The sequence below is a fragment of the Apteryx mantelli genome, chromosome 5 (assembly GCF_036417845.1).
Source record: "Apteryx mantelli isolate bAptMan1 chromosome 5, bAptMan1.hap1, whole genome shotgun sequence".
NCBI classification, from domain to species: domain Eukaryota; kingdom Metazoa; phylum Chordata; class Aves; order Apterygiformes; family Apterygidae; genus Apteryx; species Apteryx mantelli.
In genome coordinates this window covers 43,717,634-43,740,143 of record NC_089982.1, presented here as the reverse complement: position 1 = coordinate 43,740,143, position 22,510 = coordinate 43,717,634, and the positions used below count along the sequence as shown (strand labels likewise).

At 35.3% G+C, this 22,510-nt stretch overlaps 1 protein-coding gene across 2 annotated transcripts in view; it reads left to right on the top strand.

Moving 5' to 3' along the window:
• Nucleotides 1-22,510, top strand: part of SPOCK3 (SPARC (osteonectin), cwcv and kazal like domains proteoglycan 3) — a 243,138-nt gene that overhangs the window by 40,167 nt on the left and 180,461 nt on the right. The gene's annotated exons all lie outside the window — the stretch shown is intronic.

The window sequence follows — 22,510 nt, the reverse complement described above, 5'->3', positions numbered from 1 at the left end:
ATGGGTTTAGAAATGTAAACTATTACTATGTGTTATGTTGCTTTTGCATTACTGAAGTACTTTAGTTAAGATTGCCTCATATCACATACATTACAAAAAATTATCTATATGAACTACATGTGAGAAAAAGCACACAAGTCAAACTACCCCAGCAGCCTATGTCTGATAGTGACTAATAACAAGTGTCTAAAACAGCAGATGAAGGCAGTGAAGCAGATAAATATCCTTCCACAAAATGTCTTTCCAGTCTCCAAATCATAAAAATCTCCTTAAAAATATTATTTTCTGAAAATCCATACTGTTGTGATATCCTTCTATATTTCTTTAGTCTGGAATAGCTGCTCCCTTTTTTTGCCTTTCAAGGCTGTAACTGCACTATTTATCCTCTTAAATATTGGTAGGGTAGTGGATTTATTTGATATTCTAGACCTTATACTGTGCAGATGTTTTAAAAATTAAGATCATCACTCCACATAACTTAATTATGTGAACCATACCTAATTCATGTGTTTCCCTAGAACTTAAACAGGGGCTGGCTGGACATCCTGATTAAAAAAGATCAGATATCTGGTTACTTTAGAATAGAAGGGATTTCACCAGTTATCGCTACATTATTTGGGTTCTGCCCAAGCAAGAACAAAAGAAAAAATATTTTGGATACTTTTGACTTTGCTGATCTATTGCTGACAATTCAAATGTTTTCATCTGATAATGAGGCAGAAGCATATATGATAGTTTTGTTCTTAACATACTTTAAAGACTCCTTCTGCTTTCCTTAATGTTGTTGACCATATATTTCTCCTTTTTTTTTCTCTGTATCAGTTATTTTCAGTTTCCTAGCACTTGATTTGTATCTATGGCTGTCAGTGATCCCTTTTGAAAGCTTTTAAAAAAATTAGTCTTATTTCCCTGTAACACTAGACGGTTTTAACTCCTATGATTAGCTGTGGGATTATGACTTTTTGGAAATCAGTGATGTTCTTGAAGTCTCAGTTGTCACTCGCATTGCTTGTTTGGTTTTTGTTGTGTAACAATGAAACATTTCTAACTGTTCTGATCAAGCTACAATCAACTTTTCATTCTTCTTCTTCTTACCTCTAGATAATGACTGCTATACTTTGAAATAGAGCTACCCCGTGTTAGATGCAATGCTTTTGAGTTAGGAAATTATAATCTGTAATATTTAGAAATTCTGGAGCTATTTGAATTCTAGTGGTACTGATTTTATCACATTATCAGATAAGAGGGAGAAGGATAAAACAACAATTTACCAGAGAATTTGTTAACTGAGTACCATAGTGCTTTGTATCCTATTCTTCTGTCATTCTCATGTGTTCTTATCATCTAATCTGTGGTCTTCAATAATGAATAATATTTTCAGGGTGAACTTGATAGTCATGTTAATATACTCAGCTCTCATTAGATATGACGGTGATGCTCTTAATTTTCTTATTTTGTGTGGAAACAGAAAAATTATAGAATGTGGTAGTCATGACTGAATTTACAGTTTGCTGGCTATAGTTAGGCATTTTTAGAAGATAGGTGTTTTTTGTACTTTCTTTTAGCATCAAACTTATTTGTGTGAATTGATATATTACTGGTATAGCAAACAGGAGAGGTGTAGATAGCAATTCAGCTTAGATCAAATCCATTCTAACATTGGTTAGTTGTATCCAAAGGCATATTTAACTTTTTCCTTTTATCACAAGGATTTGAGTTAGAATAATTTTATACAGTGTTGTGTATTTTTAAGCAGCACACACTGGCTAAGTGTTACTTGTTCTCTTCACAGATCACTGACATTGGAAAAAAAATAGCATAGACTAACATCATGAAATTTTCTGATAATGTAGGGAACAGTCAATACAGAAAGGAAGGGAGAGGAGAAAATCAAAATGATTTCAATAAGCTGGAAATGTAACAGTTAAATCGCCTATTAAATTCATTTTGGAGAAACCTAAGATAATGAGGCCATTGATAAAACCTTAGCAAATACAATGGGCCCTCAGTGGCCATATCTTATAAAATGATAAGTCAGAGATGTATTTTGGAGTACTGGTGGTCTTAAATTTTGGAATGGTGCCTTGTATCCCCAGTTTTGGAATATATAGACCTCAAATATGAGACAAGAAACAGTTTTAATATTGTGCTGATCACTTGAGAAGTTGCAGGATGAGTTATGTTCTACACTTTGGTCTTTTATTTTTGTATAAATAAACACAGCAAAAGGCAATGTATAGTTTTCAATAACTCTAGGGTTATCCAGATGCTGCATACATGAAGTATATTTTTGGTATGTGCTCTTTAAGAATTTTGAACTTATACCTCATTTAGGTTTGCTATAGAAATAATTGAAGCTGACATTACAGAGCTGCCTTGTATATATCAAGGAAAAGAGAAAGTAGGGGGTATAATTTCGGGACTGGTGGTGGCAAAACAGAATGTGTTGGCACGTGCCAGAGTTTTGCCACTTTTGTATGAACATGCTTATGGTTTTATGTTAAAAATGTTGTATTGTTCTGTTTTTATCATATAGTGCAGAAATCATTCCATTTTTTGTTTCAAATACTTTAATTCTATTTTTGCATCCATAAAGCTAAAATAATAGCATAAAAACAAGGTAATTTTAAAAGGCAGACATTTGAGTAAATGTTATACTTTGGTAGAGTATTTGGTTCTTAAGAAATATAACCCTGTCTGTAGTAAGAAAAGCAAGTGTAAACTTAAAATGCCCTGCTTATACCAATCAAGCTTTTTTTCTTTTTTTTTTTTTTCTTTGAGGTCTGCAGAGCTTACACGAACCTCCTGTCAGTGTAGAATCTTTAAAGGAGGCACCAGCTATTCTTCATTACTTCAACCTTAGACCTCTAAAACTTCACTAAGTGACAATTTTCTATCCTCCCTCTTGGATGTTACAAGCAGCTACTGCATCTTATAATTTCAAGGGGTTTTTGTGGTCTTAGATTAAGATCATTATTTTTTTCTCTCAACTTTAAGCATAGCTATTCTTTACTTCTCAGCAAACCTGTGGGTATTTTTTTTTCTTTCCCTACTTCTCTTCTAAGGAAGAGTGACATGATCTCTCACAAATTGATAACTTTTTGGAATGCAACATTTAATACCAGCTGTGGATTACAATTGCTGCACTACAAACCTGTTAGAATAACTGACCTGTTACAGCAGAAGAAAAACTTCACTGCAGAAGATCTTCTAGTTCTGGAGCTTTGGAGGAGTCCCAGCAAAGCAAGTGGTAATGGGAGGCAGAAATTACACACTCTCTGTGATGCTGTATCCAACTTGAGAAATACCTTTCAGGTATCAGGACATAGCAGACGATGGATGGTAGGGCAGAGGTCTCTTTATATGTGAATCTTCCTTTTCCTCATCCCAGCTCCCCGAGTTTGTATAAGGGACCATACAGACTGTTTTGGCTGTAGTATAATAGCTTGTATATAATAGCACCATAACCTCAAATAAGATTTGGGAGGGGAAGTATTCAGTTTGTGTTTTCCTCTTTCTTTAAGATATGTGCTCAACTCGAGATTATGGACATTTTAGTTTAGATGTGTTTTATATTCTAAAAAAAAAAAAGCTGATTTAGGTTTGAACAAAATTATAATAATAAAAAATCCTCATCCTAAATATTGTTAGGAGGAAAATGCAGATTCTGGCCAATACCTACCAATGTAATGGACAGGCTGATTATATGCGCTGACAGCAGTACACAGGTATGTAGCCTTACACCATCCCAACATGGGCTTCGAGAATGGAGAGTTGTGCGCTAAGAAATCTGCGTGCTAATTTTCCTTTAGAATTCAAGTTAGGTAATGACAGAAAAGAAGCAAACAGTATTTGTAAGTCTGGAAGCAAGCATTCAACAGCTGTAGCTACTTTACTGATGCTTCTGTTACCCTGTTCATATCTTAAATGGCTTCCCTCAAGGATAAGTAAAATCTCTGCAGCTTTGAATCCCTTGTTTCTTGACAGAGTTCTGTCTCTTATTTCTTCAATGTTTGTTTCCACTACCATCCTGCAATGAGACCTGTTATGAGAGACAAGAAGACCTTCACATAATTTGCCTTCATTCTTTCTATAAGAGCACTTTTTTAAACTTTGATTTGCTGCTGTAATTATACATTGCTTATAGATGACTGGAGTCAGGGACTGCTGCTTCTTCCAGACTTCAATTTAGTTTCTAATTTGGAAGCGTTAGATGATGAATTAGTGCTGAATTACTCCCCCACATATATTCCTCCCTTAAAAGGACAATTACCCACTTCATCAGTGTTGACTGAGCTGAGTGCTTTCTTAGTCCTCTGTCCCGCTCATTTGTGGTAGTGTTTTTTTCTTCTTGAACTACATGTGCTCTGTCTGTTTTTGACCAAAACAGCTGGAGTTGAGGCAGACAGTTTATTCCAATTTGTATGTGCAGTATGGCATATATGCATCTGTAGAACTTGTTTTGATGTACTGAATTATAGTTTCATCTTTTAAAAATCATTATTGTCCTTTAACTTTTGAAGAGTTTTTGAAATTATGCTGATGGATAAGATGTACATGAAGATTTTAGTAAGTTTTATTTTTTTAATGATTTTTTTGAAAATATGTATCAAGATGCAGCACGCGCTGTCAGATATTAGCACTCTTTACTGCAAATCAGGATTTACTAGGGGACTTCGGTTTTTGCGGTACTTGACAGGTTCTTGCTTAACAAACTTAAAGGTTGCAGAAGCTGTAATACGAAACTTTCCCCGTAATGAATGTCATAAGTTGCAGAGTTGCATGTCTGACCAGTTTCAGGAATTCACCCTTACTGTGTGTTTCTGATTACTCAGCTAAGTGCTTCCCTTGTGCTTTGTCAAAGGTATAATCCTAGTAAGACTTAAATGTTGAGAACTTTACTTTTTCTTCATTGTTAGTCTGTTTTTCTTGTGTCACTGTGTTGATTAATAATTGTGTTATTTAGTTGCTTTTTATCAGTGAACAGAAAACGCTGGAGACCTAAGGCTTTTGTTTAGAATGGAAATTGCAACACGCTGCTGTTGAAGTTACGTTTGAAGAGTCTCTTGCTTTTACTCTCTCAGTTCGCTTGCTTGTAATCTTGTGAGAGAATTACATGGAAGAGAGAAGAGAGAGCAAAACAACAGTACCATTTATTACTAGCAGTGAAGTTTCTACTTCATTTTGTTGTGTTTTTTTTCTGTAACTAGTCCAGTTAATACCCATCCAAAATTTAGATAATGAGTTATGTAAGATTGCCATTACTGATTTCTGTATCACATTTAAGTGTATTAATTTGATTGTCATAGAAAATTTACACAATTAAATTGTTTTAAATCTATTGTGTTTTTAAAGTAATCATATATAATGTCACCTTGATTTCATTTTTGTGATTTCTGTTTTTTTGTGATTCTGTTTTCCTGGGGAAACAGTTTTCAAAATTTTCTTGACTTTTCAATTGGATAGGGTTCTTCCAAAAGGAATCACAAATTCAAGTGGTTATAATAATTGCATATTAATTTACCTTTTGAAAAATATTTTCCATGAAGCCAGATTTGATTTACTAAAAAATTTCTTTTAGAATTTTGATGTTAGTTTCATGAAATAGTTAGGATATAAAATATTTATAAATACACATAGGTGAACAATAATAGGAAACATAAACTTCACAAACATGGCAATAAGTCTAAAGTATTTATTACATCTCAGTAGAGAGATCTTGGAGTTTAGTAGGAAATGCTATGAGAATGACAGCTTATGACTCATCTGCCAAAAAAGGGGCAAACTATATATTAGCAACTACTAGAAAGCAATAGAAAACAAATCAGAAGACACAGTTAAGTTACTGTATAATTCCATGAGGCACCTTGTATATTCTCACCCCCCTCTTCAGACAAGATATAGTAGAACTAGAAAAAATATTAAAAAGAGCAAAAGTGATGCACAGTATGAAAAAAAGCGTATACTCCTAAGGAGCAACTTAATATTCTAAGACTCTCAGTCTGGAGAAGAGGCAGTGAAGCAGGGGTTTTGCCCTGCTTTTATCTCAAGAGAGACCAAATTTGTCTGTCTGTCTATCTGTATCTATTCTATAACAGATAGCCATTTGTTCTTGGCTCCTGCTGGAGATGGAATCTGGACTAGACAGCCCTTTGGGGCAGGGTTTAATTACCAAGACACAAGTATCTAGTGCCATGTGAGATACCCTAGAAGCCAAGGTATCCACAAAGAATAACCCAGAGTGAAATGGGGCTTGCTGGAGAGTCATGGCCTTCTGAGGTGACAGGAAAAAGTCCAATGGAATTCCCTATGTAGCCTAGAAAGGCATTAACTGTATATAGGCAATTGAACCCAACTGTTGATTTTTCTCTTTAATGGAGAAGATGGATCAACTGATTCTTATCAATTCTAGATTTAAAATTTTGAGTGAAATGGAAAAGATGAACAAGGACAATAATTCATTCCTTCTTTAATGAAAGAATGGAATGAGACTTGAACGTAGTGGACTGAAAACAAATGGAGATACTTTTTATATAAACATAATTAAACTGTTTCAAACTACATGCAACACAACACTGTAGATGGGAAAAATGTACCTTGGATTCAAAAGCACTTGGGAAGATTCATGTAAGAAAAATCTAAGAAAGGTTATTTAACAAAAGGAAACCACCTCTGTTTATGGAAGTACTTCAAGCTCCAAATTTCTGTAAGCAGTGAGGGTACACTACAGGACTATGACTACATACTTGATCTGTTCTCACGCTTTCTTAGACATTTTCTGTGGGTCCCTGATAGAGGCCAGGTATGAGATTAAGCACAATTCATATCAATTCTTGATTTAAAAATCCTTAGCGATACCATCAATGTAGACAGTTTAAAAATGTGATAATCCTTTTTAATCATAAGAAAAAAACTTAAATGATTGATTACTAGGTTCAAATCACTATCTTTTTTCTGCTTATATTCCCTGATTATAATCTTACCTTTAATTTGCTCAGTGTTCTTTACAAAAACATCTGTACAAAGAAATAAGATGAAAGATTGTCTCATGAATTTGATGATAAAATGTGTATTTCTTTTGGAATACAAATTGAATTTGGATTTCAGAGGAACATAGGGCCATAATCTTATGGCAGCTTAGTCCTGATAAATGAAACATCAATTTCTTTTCATAGGGTATTTTTAAAAAGAAGCTTGTAACGTATATAATGTAAATGGAAGTATTTAAATGCTCAGGAAGTTTAACAGACTACAAGATGGATTCATTTGAATTTTGAAAGAAAAGAGAGTTCAATAAGTTTTGACAAAGAAAATATGAAATACTGTGTGCCATAAGTAATGGGATGCTTTTGGAAACATTAGTGGGTCCTCAGTCTTGACAGAGACCATGCATTTTGAGAACAGAGAAAAGATATTTTTCATTGAATCAGTGTTCAGCCTCACAGGAGAAATCCCTAGAGTCATAGGGGCACTGAAAATTTTATTTTCCATGGCTTTGCCAGCTCTTGCAAACATACAAGCCATGTGAATTTTTTTATATAATCCAATTGCAATGGCAATGCTACTGGTGATCAAAAAGAATTTAGACGATAGATGGTGGTATCATGACACCTTTCTAAAATGTATAGCTGCAGTTACTCATTCATAACACTCATCCTCTGTAAAAATATGTGCCTTTAAAAAAAAAAATCACATGCAGTTCATGTGATGTAATTTTCCTTGCTACTTGGTGAAAATCAAGCTGGCAAAAAACAAAAGGAAACCAGCAAACCAAAACAACAACAACAAATACTTGTCATTTTTCCTTTACTTTTATTGTCTTTGATTCCTCTTTTTCTGTTTTTCTTACTTTTATTCCAATTAGAAAGGAAGACCTGCAGAGCAATAAACACAACCATCATCTCCATTAATGAATCTCAAAGCACTAGCCCAGGTCTGAGAAATTCCAGTCTCCCATATTTATCACCGTACTTGCTATGAACAGAACTGCTGTGGTAGGTTATAGTAATCAAGGAAAAAGAGTGGAATAATCTTAACTACAGAATATCACTGCTGCACCATGGAACTCACTTTTCTTTGGGGAACTGGTGGATAAAACACCAGGTGTTACTGCCTCTGGTTACTGATTCTGGTAAGGAAGACTCTTTCTATGATTTCAGATTGTATTGCCCTTACTGTTGAGATAGCTCAGCATCTTTCAAAACTTCATATGTCATGAATAGGATTTGACACGTGACTTTCTTCTTTCATTAGTCAAGTTTAAAATTTTTTTTGCTATTTTTATTTTTCTTCATTTGTAATATATGCTATTCTTTTCTCTGGGAAGCTAAAGGAGTGGACATTTGCATTTTCGGAAGGCAGGCGGTGATGCCTTTGAAATGTGGACCCTTAAATCATGATGCTTTCATTGATTTTACAAGATACCTGAGAAAGAAGAATACAGAAATACTCTGGAGAGAGAATCTTCCAGGCAACATCATGCCTGGCAGATGTTTCATCACGGGCAGAGCTATATTTGAACGCACTGTCAACAACTGGGTCTAAACAATGAGCCTTGAAGTTCATTGCAGAGGGGTTGGCACTGGATGTAAATTATAGAAATACCTAGAGAATTAATTTCTTCCTGGTACACTTGCTTGAAATAGATGCAATAACTGTATGAGTAATTGGCTTTGTCAGTCAAAAGATGCATGTTTTCCCTTGTGTGGCCAGAGGAAGTTTAACCCCAGCCCTACAAATGTTTGAAACTTTCAGATATGATTTGGTTGGAAGGACCTCCTTCAGTCAAAATTTTGTTTTGCTGAGTATTTTTAATAATCCCACCATTTCTTTTTTACTTGACAACATCTGATTTTTCACGTATTGTTCCTGAAGTATGACAGATAGACCCACAAGGAATGTTCAAGGAGTGGGAAACAATATTCTTGATTTAGAATTTTAAGGCCAGGAGGAATCAATATTCACTTATTCTAACTTCCTGTTTTATATAGGCCAAATAATTTCACTACTAATCCCAGAAAAATAAATAAATCCTTAATATTCTCAATCTCATTTACAGCTATCAGGCTGACCTTCAGGACATTAAAGTTACAAAGTCAAGGTTTCAGAAGTTATGAAATACTGAAAAGAAGTTTAAAAAAGAAATAAGTGACCACATACCTTAACTGATCCTTTTGTTGATATGCAGTGTGAGAGAGAGCCTAACTGCATGCTTACCTTTTTTTCCCCCCATTAAGTGAAAGGGATTCACTGTGAGCTGGAGATGAATCATGCTTGCCTTTTGAAGGACTTTTGAAGCATCATGCTTGTGCTTCAGTAATGTTTCAGAGTACAGAATGTGTACTGAATAAGGTACAGAACTGCAGGAAGAAAAAGGAAGGACTCTAGGGAAGTTAGTTGATATTGGAAGTCATGTCCACTGAAATTTCATTTCTTGGTCCCATGTTTATTTCTTAGTATAAACACCCCACTTTTTAAATATTTGAGCTTTCCAACTTGAAGGAAATAGTAAGGTACTCAGTGTGTAACTTAGAGGTTAAATGAGGAAAATGACTTTTGAAAAAGCAGTAGAGATGTTGGGCTAGTAAAAGTTTCATGAAACGAAAGCAATGGATCAATACTGTAGCATCAGTATGTCTAAAGGAACATGCATTTGGTCCCCATGCCTGAACAGAGTGTAACACTTAGAAGTCTGATTCTAGATGCCCAACCTCATTCAAAGCTTTTGGAAGGAGATCCCAAATGAGCTTTGTATCTGCAAAACCTAGAGAAAGGAAAAAATAGTATCCTCAACATGAGTACATCTATAAATCAATTTAAATTCTTAAAAGCAATGTTATTTTAAAACATAAGAGAACCAATTAATCTGGCAGAATAAACTGCAGAGACTGAAAGTGAAGTTTCAGTAAGGTTTCTTTCTTAGGAGTTTTTATAATGAATTACAAAATTCAAGAAAGCAAATGTCAGCCCTATCTTCAAGAAGGGAAAGAAGGAGGATCCAGGGAACTAGAGGCCAGTCAGCCTTACTGTAGTCTCTGGGAAGATGATGGAGCAAATAATCCTGGAAACCATTTCCAAGCATATGAAAGATGAGAAGGTGATTGGAAGTAGTCGGAATGGATTTATGAAGGAGAAATCTTTCCTGACCAGCCTGTAGCCTTCTGAGATTAGACAACCAGCTTGGTAGATGAGGGGAGAGCAGTGGATGTTGTTTATCTTGACTTTAGTAAGGCTTTTGACACTTCCATAGCATCCTCTAGACAAACTGATACTGGACTGACTATTTAAATGGACAGAGAGGTGGATTGGAAACTGGCCCAAGCTGCCACACTGAAAGTGATGAGCAGCATGAAGTCCAGCTGGAGGCCAGTCACTATTGGTGTACCCCAGGGGTTGTTACTGGGGCCAATGCTGTTTAACATCTTCATTAATGACATAGATAATAGGATAGAGTGCACCCTCAGGAATTTTGCAGATGATACAAAACTGAGATGAGTGGCTGATACTCCAGATAGTTGCATGGTTTCTTAGAGGGACCTCAAAAGGCTGGAGAAATGGGCAGAGAGGAACCTCATGAAGTTCAACAAAGGGAAATGCAAATACTGTACCTGAAAGAAATAACTTCATGTCCTAGTACAGGCTGGAACCCAACTGGATGGAAAGTAGCTTGGCAGAAGAAGATCTGGGGGTCCTGGTAGATAACAGGTTGACTGTGAGCCAGCAATTTGCCCTTGTGGCAAAGGCCAAGTGTCCTGGGCTGCATCAGGAAGAGTGTCACCAGCAGGTCAAGGGAGGTGATACTTCCCCTCTCCTCAGCACTGGTGAGATGCCATTTAGAGTGCTGGGTCCAGTTCTGGGCTCCCCAGTACAAGAGAGACCTAGACATGTTGGAGAGAGGCCAGAAAAGGCCACAAAGATGATTAAAGGAGTGGTGAATCTGACATCGGAGGAGAAGCTGAGAGAGCTGGGACTGGTTAGCCTGGAGAAAAGAGGGCTCAGAGGGGACCTCATCATGCTTATGAATACCTGATAGGGAGGAAGTAAAAAGATGGAGCCAGACTCCTCTCAGTAGTTTCCAGTGAAAGGACAAGAGGCAATGAGCACTAATTGAAATACAGGATATTCCATTTAAACATCAGAAAAAACTTCTTCCCTGTGAAGGTGGTCAAGTACTGGAACAGGTTGCCCAGAGAGGTTGCAGAGTCTCCATCCTTGGAGATAATTCAGAACTTGACTGGACGCAACCCTGAGTGATCTGCTTTAGTTGAGAACAGGGTGGTGGTGGTTGTTGTTGTAGGGTGGTTGTTGTTGTAGGGTGGTTGTTGTTGTAGGGTGGTGGTTTTTGTGTTTGCAAGGGCATTTTGATATGTCTCAGTTACAGGGAGAACATGTGACAAATAAATGACCGATGACATCAGTCCAGGCATATGTTATATACAAAAAAAAATTTAAGTTTTGTAGTAGGCTGTGTAAAATTTCAAAATTGACAGAAGTCCTGCACAGCTTTTTGCTTAATGAAATGATACAAATCTTAGAATTGACTGTTTTGTAGTGTCCTTCTTTTTCTTGTAAAGAATAAGAAAATATACTGTTACTCTGTCTGTTGTTTCTTTCTTACAGACGTAGGTTGTTCAAGATGAAATAAAATCATCTTGAGTTTTAAGTGTTAAATTCAGATATTTTTGATTCCCACGATAGTTCTTTCTTCTAAATCTCAGCAGAACTCAAACATTGTGTTTTTTCATTGTCTTGTTTTCATATTTCTCCTGTCCATTATATTTCTGTTCCTTAAGTGGAATCTTTCCTATAGTTTATCATACATAGTGATACACAAAGTTGTGGCAAACATAAAATTTATTTCTGATACAACTGCTGTTACCTGTATAGCAGCAATCATACTTCCAGAAAAATAGAATGAAACTAACCTATTTGTATTAGCTATAAATTATTATATAAATAGAAATATGTATTTGGTGGTACTAATGCACTAATTTAAAGTTTTACTGGGTTTCAAGTGTGTGTTCTTCTCTTCTGAAATGAAGTTATAAAATAGCTGATTAACGTTACCTGCAAAGCAGCATCTATAATTTATGCTTAAAATTACTTTTCTTTAGATGATGGCAATTGCTTATGATTAAATGTGAGCCTGAATTTGTCATTCTACTTTATTTTCATATTTCTCAATTTTTCTAGAAAAATGTTTTCCAGCCAAAAATATCACTTGCAAACTTAAATACGGCTTATTTAAAGCACATAAAACATACAATGGTCTGCTTAGAGAGCCATAGAAATAGAAATTCAAAAATGTGTCAATTATACTAGTAATATTGCTAAGGTGTACATGTATGTTTGTGTATCTCATAACAGAACCAACTAATCTGGCGTGTTTTGCTGTAGAATAAACTACATAGATTGAAAGAAAAGCATCTTCATATATATGCAGTGAAGAATTGTATGGATTTCAGTACATAATCCTTAAACAGGACTTCAGTGGTTTCATTGTACTTCTGGAAAAGAACTGACTTAATTTATAAGCAGCTCGCTGAGAAAGAAATCTTAAAAAAATTGTGTGTGTTTGTGTGTGTGTGCATGCTTGTGTTAAGCCATCTAACTTTTTGGTTAATCTAGTAGTTTTTGCTGGCCCTTTTAGATATAGTGCCTACTTTCTAGTAGAAAGAAAATGTGAAAAGAAGCAATTATAAAGTTGATATGAAATGCTATTCCATGTTATATTTCTTGTTTGTAATGTAAGTATTGTGCTTTACTGAAGACTTCTTGCTATTGGCAGTAGTACAGGGTGGAATTCCTCAATATTTGACTTTTTTTGCTGAATTTTGAGAGCCCAGTGAAAAGCCATTGTCCAAATTCGTATATCTATAAGTCTTTTTTAATATTTTGGTAATAAGTGGGAAAGCTACAATGGGACTAATGTTATGAAGAGTGGGAGGATAAGAATTGAATAGCATATTTTCCCCTGCATGGTTGCGTTCAGAATCTGGAATTGAACTCTAGTCTTGAGGTATTAAATTTCTCAGTATCAGCCCAAACTATTCAAATACCAAAAAGTATGCATGCAAGTTGAGAGGGAATTATTGGTTCTTCTTCCTCCTTTAATATGTAAGCCAAAGCTAGTATGGTTCCAGTCTCTCTTCTTCTCTGTGTTGTCATATGAAAACTTAGATGACTTAATAGAGTGGTTTGGGATAAAAAAACAAAGGAGTGTCAGCAGTGAGGGAGTCTCCACAACAGGCTATTGAGCTGAAGTTCAAATGTGTTGCTCTAGATGTTCAGAGGAAGCACAGAAATGGGAACTGGAGGATGACAAGAGAAATGAAGTCTGCAAATGGATGCTGCCACTTTTCCTGATGTGGCTGCAAAGCAGTGCTGTCAAGCCAGAAAGGAGAAGGTGAACTGGAATATGCAATCACATTAGGAACCTACCTGTCACCTGTATTCTACCCAAGAGAAAAGAACTGAGTAATCTCTGTGAAAATTAATTAAAAGAGACTATATCTTACAGTTTATATTGCTGCCCGTCAACATAGTACCTGAATGCCTTTCATATAATATTGAAAGGTTTTTGGAAGCCTCTGAAAAGATTGGATATGAATCACTGCTGCGGCTGTCAGATGTAATTCTGTATCAGAAAACACTGCTGAATATAATTTTAGCTCAGCAGATTCATTTAATTTTCATTTTGAATGCTTTAATTTGTTTTTCAGAATTCTTGATAAAATCATGCTTTAACACTTTTGTCTCTTTTGATGTCCTCTATTTCCTTTTGATGTGAAGTTTTGTTTAAGATCAAAGTCATGCTTCTTATTTTAAAACTGATTATAAAACCAGCACTTGTCATTATGTCTAGCCATTTTACAAAGTTCTCTCGCAATGCATGTAAAGTTATTCACAGTTTTGGCTTATAGATTACAATATAAGTATTGAATTACAAGAGTTTTACATCATTTGAATTTGGGTTGTTTCTAATAGTTGGAAGTGCCTGTACATCTTACCATGATTGTTACAGTTTTTTGGGTCCTGTCTGAGCAACTAGTGTCTAAACAGGTGGCATATGTAATACAGGATGAATACAGTGGCCCGCTGAGCATCCAGATTCTTCATTAATGCTAACAAAGTTTAAAATTCCCATACTTTGTTAACATAACATAAATATCAGAATAGTTCTAAAAAACACCCACAAAAAATTCAGAATAATTTTATATTAGTAGTCACTGATACATTGATACTATAATCATTGATACTTTCATCATTAATTTGTAAAGACTAGAAACAGAATGAAACTAAAAGACTCAGTAGTCCAGTGCAAGACCTGGGGCCAAGGATGAGGCTTTCTGAACCTTTGCAGTTCCTGATACTAGCTGTTTTAGATCATTGCTGCACTTGATGGCCTTAGCTAATATGAGTTTAGACTTAAGTGTTTGTGGTCTCTAGGAACTTTTTTCGTAAACCTAGAGTACTAAAGCAGAGCTACACTTTGGCAAGGCCTCCTAGTGTATGGGTGAGTAATGTAACAGATTCACTTGCTTCTATTTCATCTCTGATTTGTTCCTTATACAGAAAAAATCCACAGAAGGCAATTTTTGGATTCTTATTTCTTGAAGTAGGGAGTTTGAAATGTACCATGGGGGTGAAGGGAGAGGATATGAGGAGAAGGCAGATCACTGGTGAGCCAACGAGAATGGATGAGATCTGAGGTCAGGGTATGATGGCTGAGGCAACAGTGGTCCAGGGAATAGAACTGCATTGAAAAAGCTCTCGCCTGGGGAGAAGAGAAAGAGGCAGCCTAAAATGTAGTGATAGTCTACTGTGCATTTCAGAAGCCAATTCTCTGTCTCCTAACCAGAGACAAACATTGTACCGTACATAGGCAATATCATGTCTAATTTCTGTCAGGCTAAAAACTAGCTTTTTATTGACAGGAACAGCAGTACTGTATCTGCTATTTGACCTAGGACAGTGGTTCATCTAGTTGCTGAAGTCAAGAGACTTTTGAGAGGAAGGTTGAAAGAAGCCTCGAAATAAACATTTTAGGGTAATCTTTAGTGATAAGATTTTTACCTCTTTTTGGCAGATATGGCTATAAACAGGAAAGGGGAGATTTATCCTGTATTGTTGGTTATGATCACCATCAAAGTGAGTATTTCTCTGGTGGAATCTAATGAGTCCTTGGCTTCAATGACAGCTGTAACGTTTTAAAAAGGCTACAGAGATTGAGACATCCAATGGGTCAGAGCATTGACTTTGAATTCAGATGACAGCAAGCTCCAGGGTATCCGGGCTGTCAGATTACCAACAATGGGCTTGAAAGGGTATCTTATCTAGAGATTTTGATACTGAGAATTTTTGGACTTAACTGAGTCACAGACCAAAGTATTTGTCTCTTCTCTACAGAAATAAGCTATAGTCCCATTGCAGAGAATCTTACCAAAGGCAGATTGCAATTTTAAATCCATAGTATTAGGTGTTGGCATTCATAATAAATAAACCTGGAACAGTTTCTTTTCAGAGGTTTTTATAATGCTAAGATTATCATTTTTGCTGAACCACAGACTTGAGGAAAATCTCTGACCTGCTTCTTGTGTGTTATATGCTGTGGAAAGGAAATTTTATTCTGGTGAGTTTTTGTGAGCTAAAAGGGGTTAATTCTGTTCATGTCTTTCAGAAAGATTGGTAACACAACTAAACCTCATGAACTGGAACAAACAAATACTCTTCCAAAACTTTCCCCCTGATTTTTTTTTTTTTCTCATCTAAGAAAGTCTGGTGGTAGAAACTGCATATTTTAAGAAATAAACAGAAGACTACAGTACAAAGCTAACCCATTGTGGAAAACCTAATGGGCACTGTGATGTACAAAACAAATTAACGGTGTTCTCTTCCACCCACTGCAGGCATGCAACAAACAAATATTAACTCTTAATTTAGTGTATTCATTTGATTAATAAGTTTTTAGTGTTAAATTTAGCTGGGTTATAAAATGCAAACCATTGACCTTTTGAGAATATCAGCAACCTATAAACAAGATACAGCATGTATTTATGCCATAAATTATAATTTATTCTATTCAGATTTGTGGTATTAAACAAAACTAATATTTTTAGCAGTCTACAGATCCAGTACTGTGGTGTCTGAGGCAGTGGACATTCCTGTCAGTTCACCTGTAACAGAAATAGCTTTATTGTTTCAAGAGTTGTGTTGTGTTTTTTAAGATTTTGGGAAATCAATTAATTGATCTCCCCTTTTTAAAGGAACTGAAACTGTGTTTAAGCATTCATGAAGAGTGAGAATTAGCTATAAATAGGCTTGTGAATTCACCTTTTACTGGCACATTTCTGTTACGAAGAAAATGTAAGTGTATTTCTTATTCTGCAATGGTAAAATTTGCATTTCCTTTTTCCCATTTGTTGTTACAGAATTCTGCTGTTACAGCAGGTACCCTCGGTTGTGAACTTTGTGAATCAACTTTAAATAACTGGAGTTTGATCTGAGTTCTAAAGTTTCATCAGAATTAGGGAGCTCCTGTAGAATTCACACTGGGAAAGAAGCCTTTCTTTCCCCATTCCCAAACCACTGTACGGCAGCTACTCTAGTCTACATGTTGATTGTGCATGCAATACAAATAAAAGTATGAGGAGTTGAATATATGCAGTGGGGGACCCAGTAATCATGCCTTTACCTCAACAAACTCTAATACATGCCTTCAAAAGATATCATGTGAAACTGGCTTTTTTGATGTCTGGAGAACTCTCAGATTTTTTTTTTTTTTTTTTTTTTTCACAAGCTCTGAAAATCCCTGTGCATGAATTTGTTCTGCTATAGAAAGTCCTTTTACATCTACATAGAAAAAACAGGGATTTTTCCTGAAGGAAGGCATTAGTTTACTCAGTTTATTTTGCAAGGATGTTTAATGATAAATCTTGCTTTTTTCTTGATTGACTGAGGTTTATTCCTTAAAATTATCAGTTACCTGGAAATTTCAGGGAGTCTTTACTTCCCTCATCAACTGCAAATCTGTGCTTTTTGAATACTGTTAGGTGAGGTAAATCTGCTGGTGAGCAATCTGCTGCATTAATTAGGGTCACACTGTTCTTTGTCTTTTGCATATACTCTGAGCAATGATGCACAGCTTTGCTGGCATGTGTTTAGGAAAGAGGTTCTTTTTAGGAGGTTCTTTTTAAGTGACTAGCATAAAAGTAATTGATGAATAGAATGGAGTTTGTATTCAGCTATTGTATTAATGTGGATAATAATTGATGTGATTAACAATGGATGCGGTTAAGAACAAACTTTTTCCTTCTTTCCTAACTTGTTTTATGTTAGTTCTGGTGAGTTCTAAAGATTGTGCTCGAGGGTGGTAAATACCTTTATAGGAATGGAAAAAGAGAAGCTTCAGTCCCTGAATAATGTTTCTTCTATTTGGACAATATGGATAAAAGCTGTCTGCAGCCAGGAAGGTCGCTTGCCCAAAACTCAAACAAGAAACCATTACTGATGTCTTAGATTATTTTGATCCTGATTAAAAGAATACCCAAAAGACACCTCAGATAACACCAAGCGGAGAATGTCGATAAATACTTGATTTACAAGGAAGTTTCCATCCTATACCGAATGTATGGGAAGACATGGAAGTTGATGGAGGAAATACCCTACTGAAGAATTGGGAGTAGAATGAATGACTTTGGGCATTGTATATTTTGGATCAACAGACAAATAGAAAAGAACTGGATATGAATAGTTCTCTGAACAGTCTCACATATATGGTGGATCTTGACTGACCTAGAAATGAAGGAAAACATTTTGACTGCAAACGCAATTGTTAAAAGAGCAATACTGTATGTATGCTGGTTATGTGATTTATGTCTTTTTTTTAATTGTTTATAATAGCAGTGTCTTTCAGAAGTCAGAATTTACATAATAGGAAACATCGATAATCTCTTTAGATAGTGTAACAGAACAAGAAGGAGAATAGCATTATTTTATTGCTTTTTAGCATATTCGTCTCCTCAGTTGAACCATTTGTCAATACTTTCCAAAAGACTTTTTTCCCAAGTGCCAGCTAAAAGCTCAAATACATTACTTCTAGTTTTACTTATACTGGTTTTGTACTGAATCTGTATTTTTAGTAATTACCTGCTACTTTGCTGAGGACTGATTAAAAATTCTTAAAAATGGCTAATGTGCATGCAAGGGAAAGCAAAATTGCTAATGTTCAACGTGACCAATGTGTAGGATATACTGAACCTATACTCTTCCAGTATTGGCAGTTGCATGTATCTTGTTGCATTTTATTTGTTTAAGAGAAAAGTAGAAATATTAACTATTGTTAATTCTGCGGGGTACTTGCATATGAGAAACCAACACTTTGTGGTTTTGATGATACAATGTTTTATTTTTCATGTATATAATGTATACTATTATTGTATATGATTATGAATACAAATTTTATTATTATATGTATTTTGAAGCCTTTCAGTTTTAAGATATACTTCATCTTCAGTTGATGGACTTTTTAATTTTCATAATTTCAGGATGTAGTGAGTTTTTCCTAGACTTGAACTTCTTTCTGAAAATATTCTGAGTTGGCTAACTTGTATTACAAGACTTTTCAGTTAGGGATTGCAGTTACTCTAGAAAAGTATAAAAGGATTTAAAAAAAGTGACTTTGTGAATATTTCTGCATTTCAATTTGATGGCCTTGTGAAGCTGAACTAGGGAAAACCTTGTTTGCAAGTTTGTGGGGTTTTTGTGTTTTTGTTTGGTTGTTTTTTTTTGAGGGGGGTTGTTTTTGTTTTGTTTTTAACTATTACCACTTTTGCAAAAGAAGAAGCTAGACTGCAGCCAAAAAGAGAATTCTTTTTCTGAAGGTGACTGAAATCAGTGGTATCTCAAGGTAGACAAAGCAAGACCTCCTTATAGGAAGAATATTCTGTTTGTCTTGCAAGAGTTTTGCTGTGAAATGTGTTTTGTTGTTGTTGTTGTTGTTGTTGTTGTTTTTTTATCCCCACCTCATGGGATATCTGGAAATAATATCGCTACTGCTGTCTGAACTTTACTTTGATAACTTTGAAATTCCCTATGCTCCTTGAAATAGTTTTAGCTACTTTGAAATCTGAAAGATGCAAAAATACTGTTGTTTTCCCATAGTATTAGAGAATGGAAATTTCTTAAGTTGTTCAATGATTTGTTGTACCTTATTGTACACGTAATGTAACATGGCCTCAATTCTTTCAAGGTAAGCAAGATGGTCCTTCAGCAATATCTTCCATTTTTATTCTTAGTTAGAAAAGCTGAGATAGTGCTCTGTTAACAAGAATTCCCTTTGGTACATTATGGTGAAGGGGCACAAAAGAAGTAGTCGTCACTGGATGTTGTTCATAGTGATTCATTATTATTTTGACAATATAGACAAGAATTCTGTGTAGATTTTCAGGCATTTTCTCAGCAACAAATCTGCATGGACAGTGTTAGATAAAACTTTTCAAATTCTTGTGATGATGTAGGATATGGAGAATTAAAAAAAAAAAAAAAAAGTAAGCCCATCTTTGCCTTAGTAGTCTCTGTTTGTACTGCAGTATGCCACTCTAGTTGAATGTGATAATCTTGATTTCTTCCTAAAATGTCCTGAATAAAAGCTCTGTTCTGGAGCTTTGATACAGCTTTTCAAAAGAGCCAGGGGCTCATTCAATACAACCATCAACCATATACCTCACAAATACTAGAAACTGAATGAATCAAGTGATAGGTGATGCACTTTTCATGTTTTGGAATCAGTTACTCTTGACAGTCTCAACAATGTTACTAGTACAGCGCAAAGCTGTTATTTGACAAAGGCACTGTTTTCAATTTTGTGGCAGCCCTAAGCCCTCTAATGATTGAAACTGTGTCTATGGCACAAGTAAGGATAAGATTCTTCTACTGTGGCATGTGCTTAATGCTATTTTGCAGTGAAGATAGTTGCCGTGTAGGAGACTGGTTAGGTGCTCAGGTTGATGCTGCCAGTTTGGGTAATCTCATCTTTTCAAGGTTTCATTCTTATTTATTTGACTTTTTTTTTTTCCTTTTTATAATTTCCTCCTGCTTTCTAGTTCTCCTAAGCTTCCTCCCCTGTACAGACATTTGTGCACATATACAGGTAACTAACATAACCCTTATAAAACCAGGAGAAAGGGGTGGGTGATTATGGAAGGGACACTTAGGAAATATTTGGCACTGATAAGCAGTGAGGCTTGATCACAACTTCAACTCATAGAGCAGCTTTATTACAATTGCACAGCTAGAGCTGCATTCAGATTGCAGGACTGTACACCGTATTGACTGGTTGTGAGGCTTGTTAACATTGTGTCCCTCCCCAGTGTGAATCCAGTGCTGCATAACCTTTTTGCACAAAGACATTTTCATTCAAGCTACAGATTAATCAGATTAATATCCAGTGTTGTATTTGGAGCCACTTGCTTTTTTCTTGTTTGTTTTGAAAGACTCATTGGAGGAGAAAAGTCTTTACCCTTTTCTTTGTCTTTTCCATTTCGCCTTTGACTAAAAGTGAACTGCCAGCAAGGACTAAACAAATTATTGCAAATTTGAGGAAAATTCGGAGGTGGTTTCCTCAAAAAGAAAAGACATTAGGAGAGACTAAGTATAGTGACTGCAAATAACAGAAATAACTAGACTCACATACATGGAGAAAAAATGGATTGGAATGGTAGAATGCAAGAAATGAGTTGGATTGTTTAGGTATTTGTAACCAATTTGTTAGTAGCAACAATATATTTAGAGTGTCAGGAGAAGTTTGAGACTTGATAGTCTGTTTTTCTACGCATGGTAGTGTGAACAGTTTTTCTTGAATCTAGCATCTTAAAGTGATTCTATGTAAAATTCAGATGCCTGCTTAAATGTGATGAAAGAAGAAATCCATGCTCAAGAAAATTTGGAAAAATACAAATCCTTTGACAATTTGGATATATTGCTTACCTTTATCTGATTGACTTCATCATACATGGAAGGGTCTTTATTGCCTTTTATCAAGCAGAAATCTGCAATGAAGATTTAACATGATAGAACAGTTCTGTTCCTGGTCTTGTTTTTTCAGTTAAGCATTCTCATTGGAATAAGGTACTTCTCAAGTTAAGTAAGATAGTCAGATTTGGTCAAAAGTATTTTGGAAAATGAGAAGTGAAATTAATATATTAAAATTAAAATGTGTATCTATTGTAGTTCTGTTATTTCTTAGATCATTTTATTGGCAGAGCAGCAGAATTCAATAGCTTATACAAAAATATCATATATCAAAGCACTTTATTCCAAAAAATGGTCTTGGGCAATGATGATCTTGAAAACGTGCTGTGTCTCCGGAATTAGGGTCGTCAATGGTGATATACCTGAGCAACTCAGAAATTGCCAGGATATTCAAGGGCACAGCTTCAGCATTCAACCTATTCTATAAAAGAACCGCTGGCTTGAATGTGTTCTAGCAGCTTACAAGCAGAAAGGTAGATCTGTATTTTTGGGGTAGACCATGAATTATAGTCAGAAGATGACAAAAGTATTCTATATATTGTGATCTACATTTATTCACTATGGATATTTCCTAAGCTAAAACTTGAAAATCCATTGTAGTACAAGATGTTCTGGTTAATAGAATAACAAAGCATGGGCTTATTTACTTTTGCCTATGGTCACTTAAGAAATAGCATACTTGAAGAGTATTTGTATAAGGAGAGGATGAGAGATCTGTGTTTGTTCAGTTGTAAGAAGAGAAGACTGAGGGCGATCTTGTTGCGGTCTTCAACTGCCTAATGGGTCAATATAGAGACAATGAATCCAAACTGTTCTCACTGATGCACAGAGATAGGATTAGAGGCAATGGAAATGTTGCAACATGGAAACCCTAATTAAGTAAAAGAAAAAAAAAAATATTAGGAGAGTAGTCAAACTCTGGAATGGGTTGCCCAGAGAGGTGGTAGAATCTTCATTCCTGGAGCTATTCAGAGCTTGGCAGGACACAGCTCTGAGCAATCTTGTCTAATTGGACCTGCTCTGAGTAGGGGGTTGGACTAGACAATCTCCAGAGGGTCCTTCTAATGTACATTATTCTACGATTCTAAGGAAAATTAGTGCTGGATCAGAGCGTTTGTTACACTTATAAAGTATAACTTTTAAGGGATCTATTAAAACTTGGTTCATTAAACAGGTTGTGAAAATATTTTGTATAAATTGCAAGTTTTAGGTGTTAAATCTGGTATTGTTCTTCTGAAGAAACTTAAAGGGTGTTGTCTTTTCCTAATTAAAAATTAAAATTAATTAAATTAATTAAAAATACTTGTTACAATTCTCTATTATTTTCTAGGTTGTTAGACTAGCAGAGTGTTGGAAATATTTGAGGGAGAATGACACATCTAAAAAATATATGGGTTATTTATTATAAAACAAATAATACATAAATTTAGGAGTTAAATTACAGAACAATTTTAGAAAAATTGTGTGCATGTATGTGTAC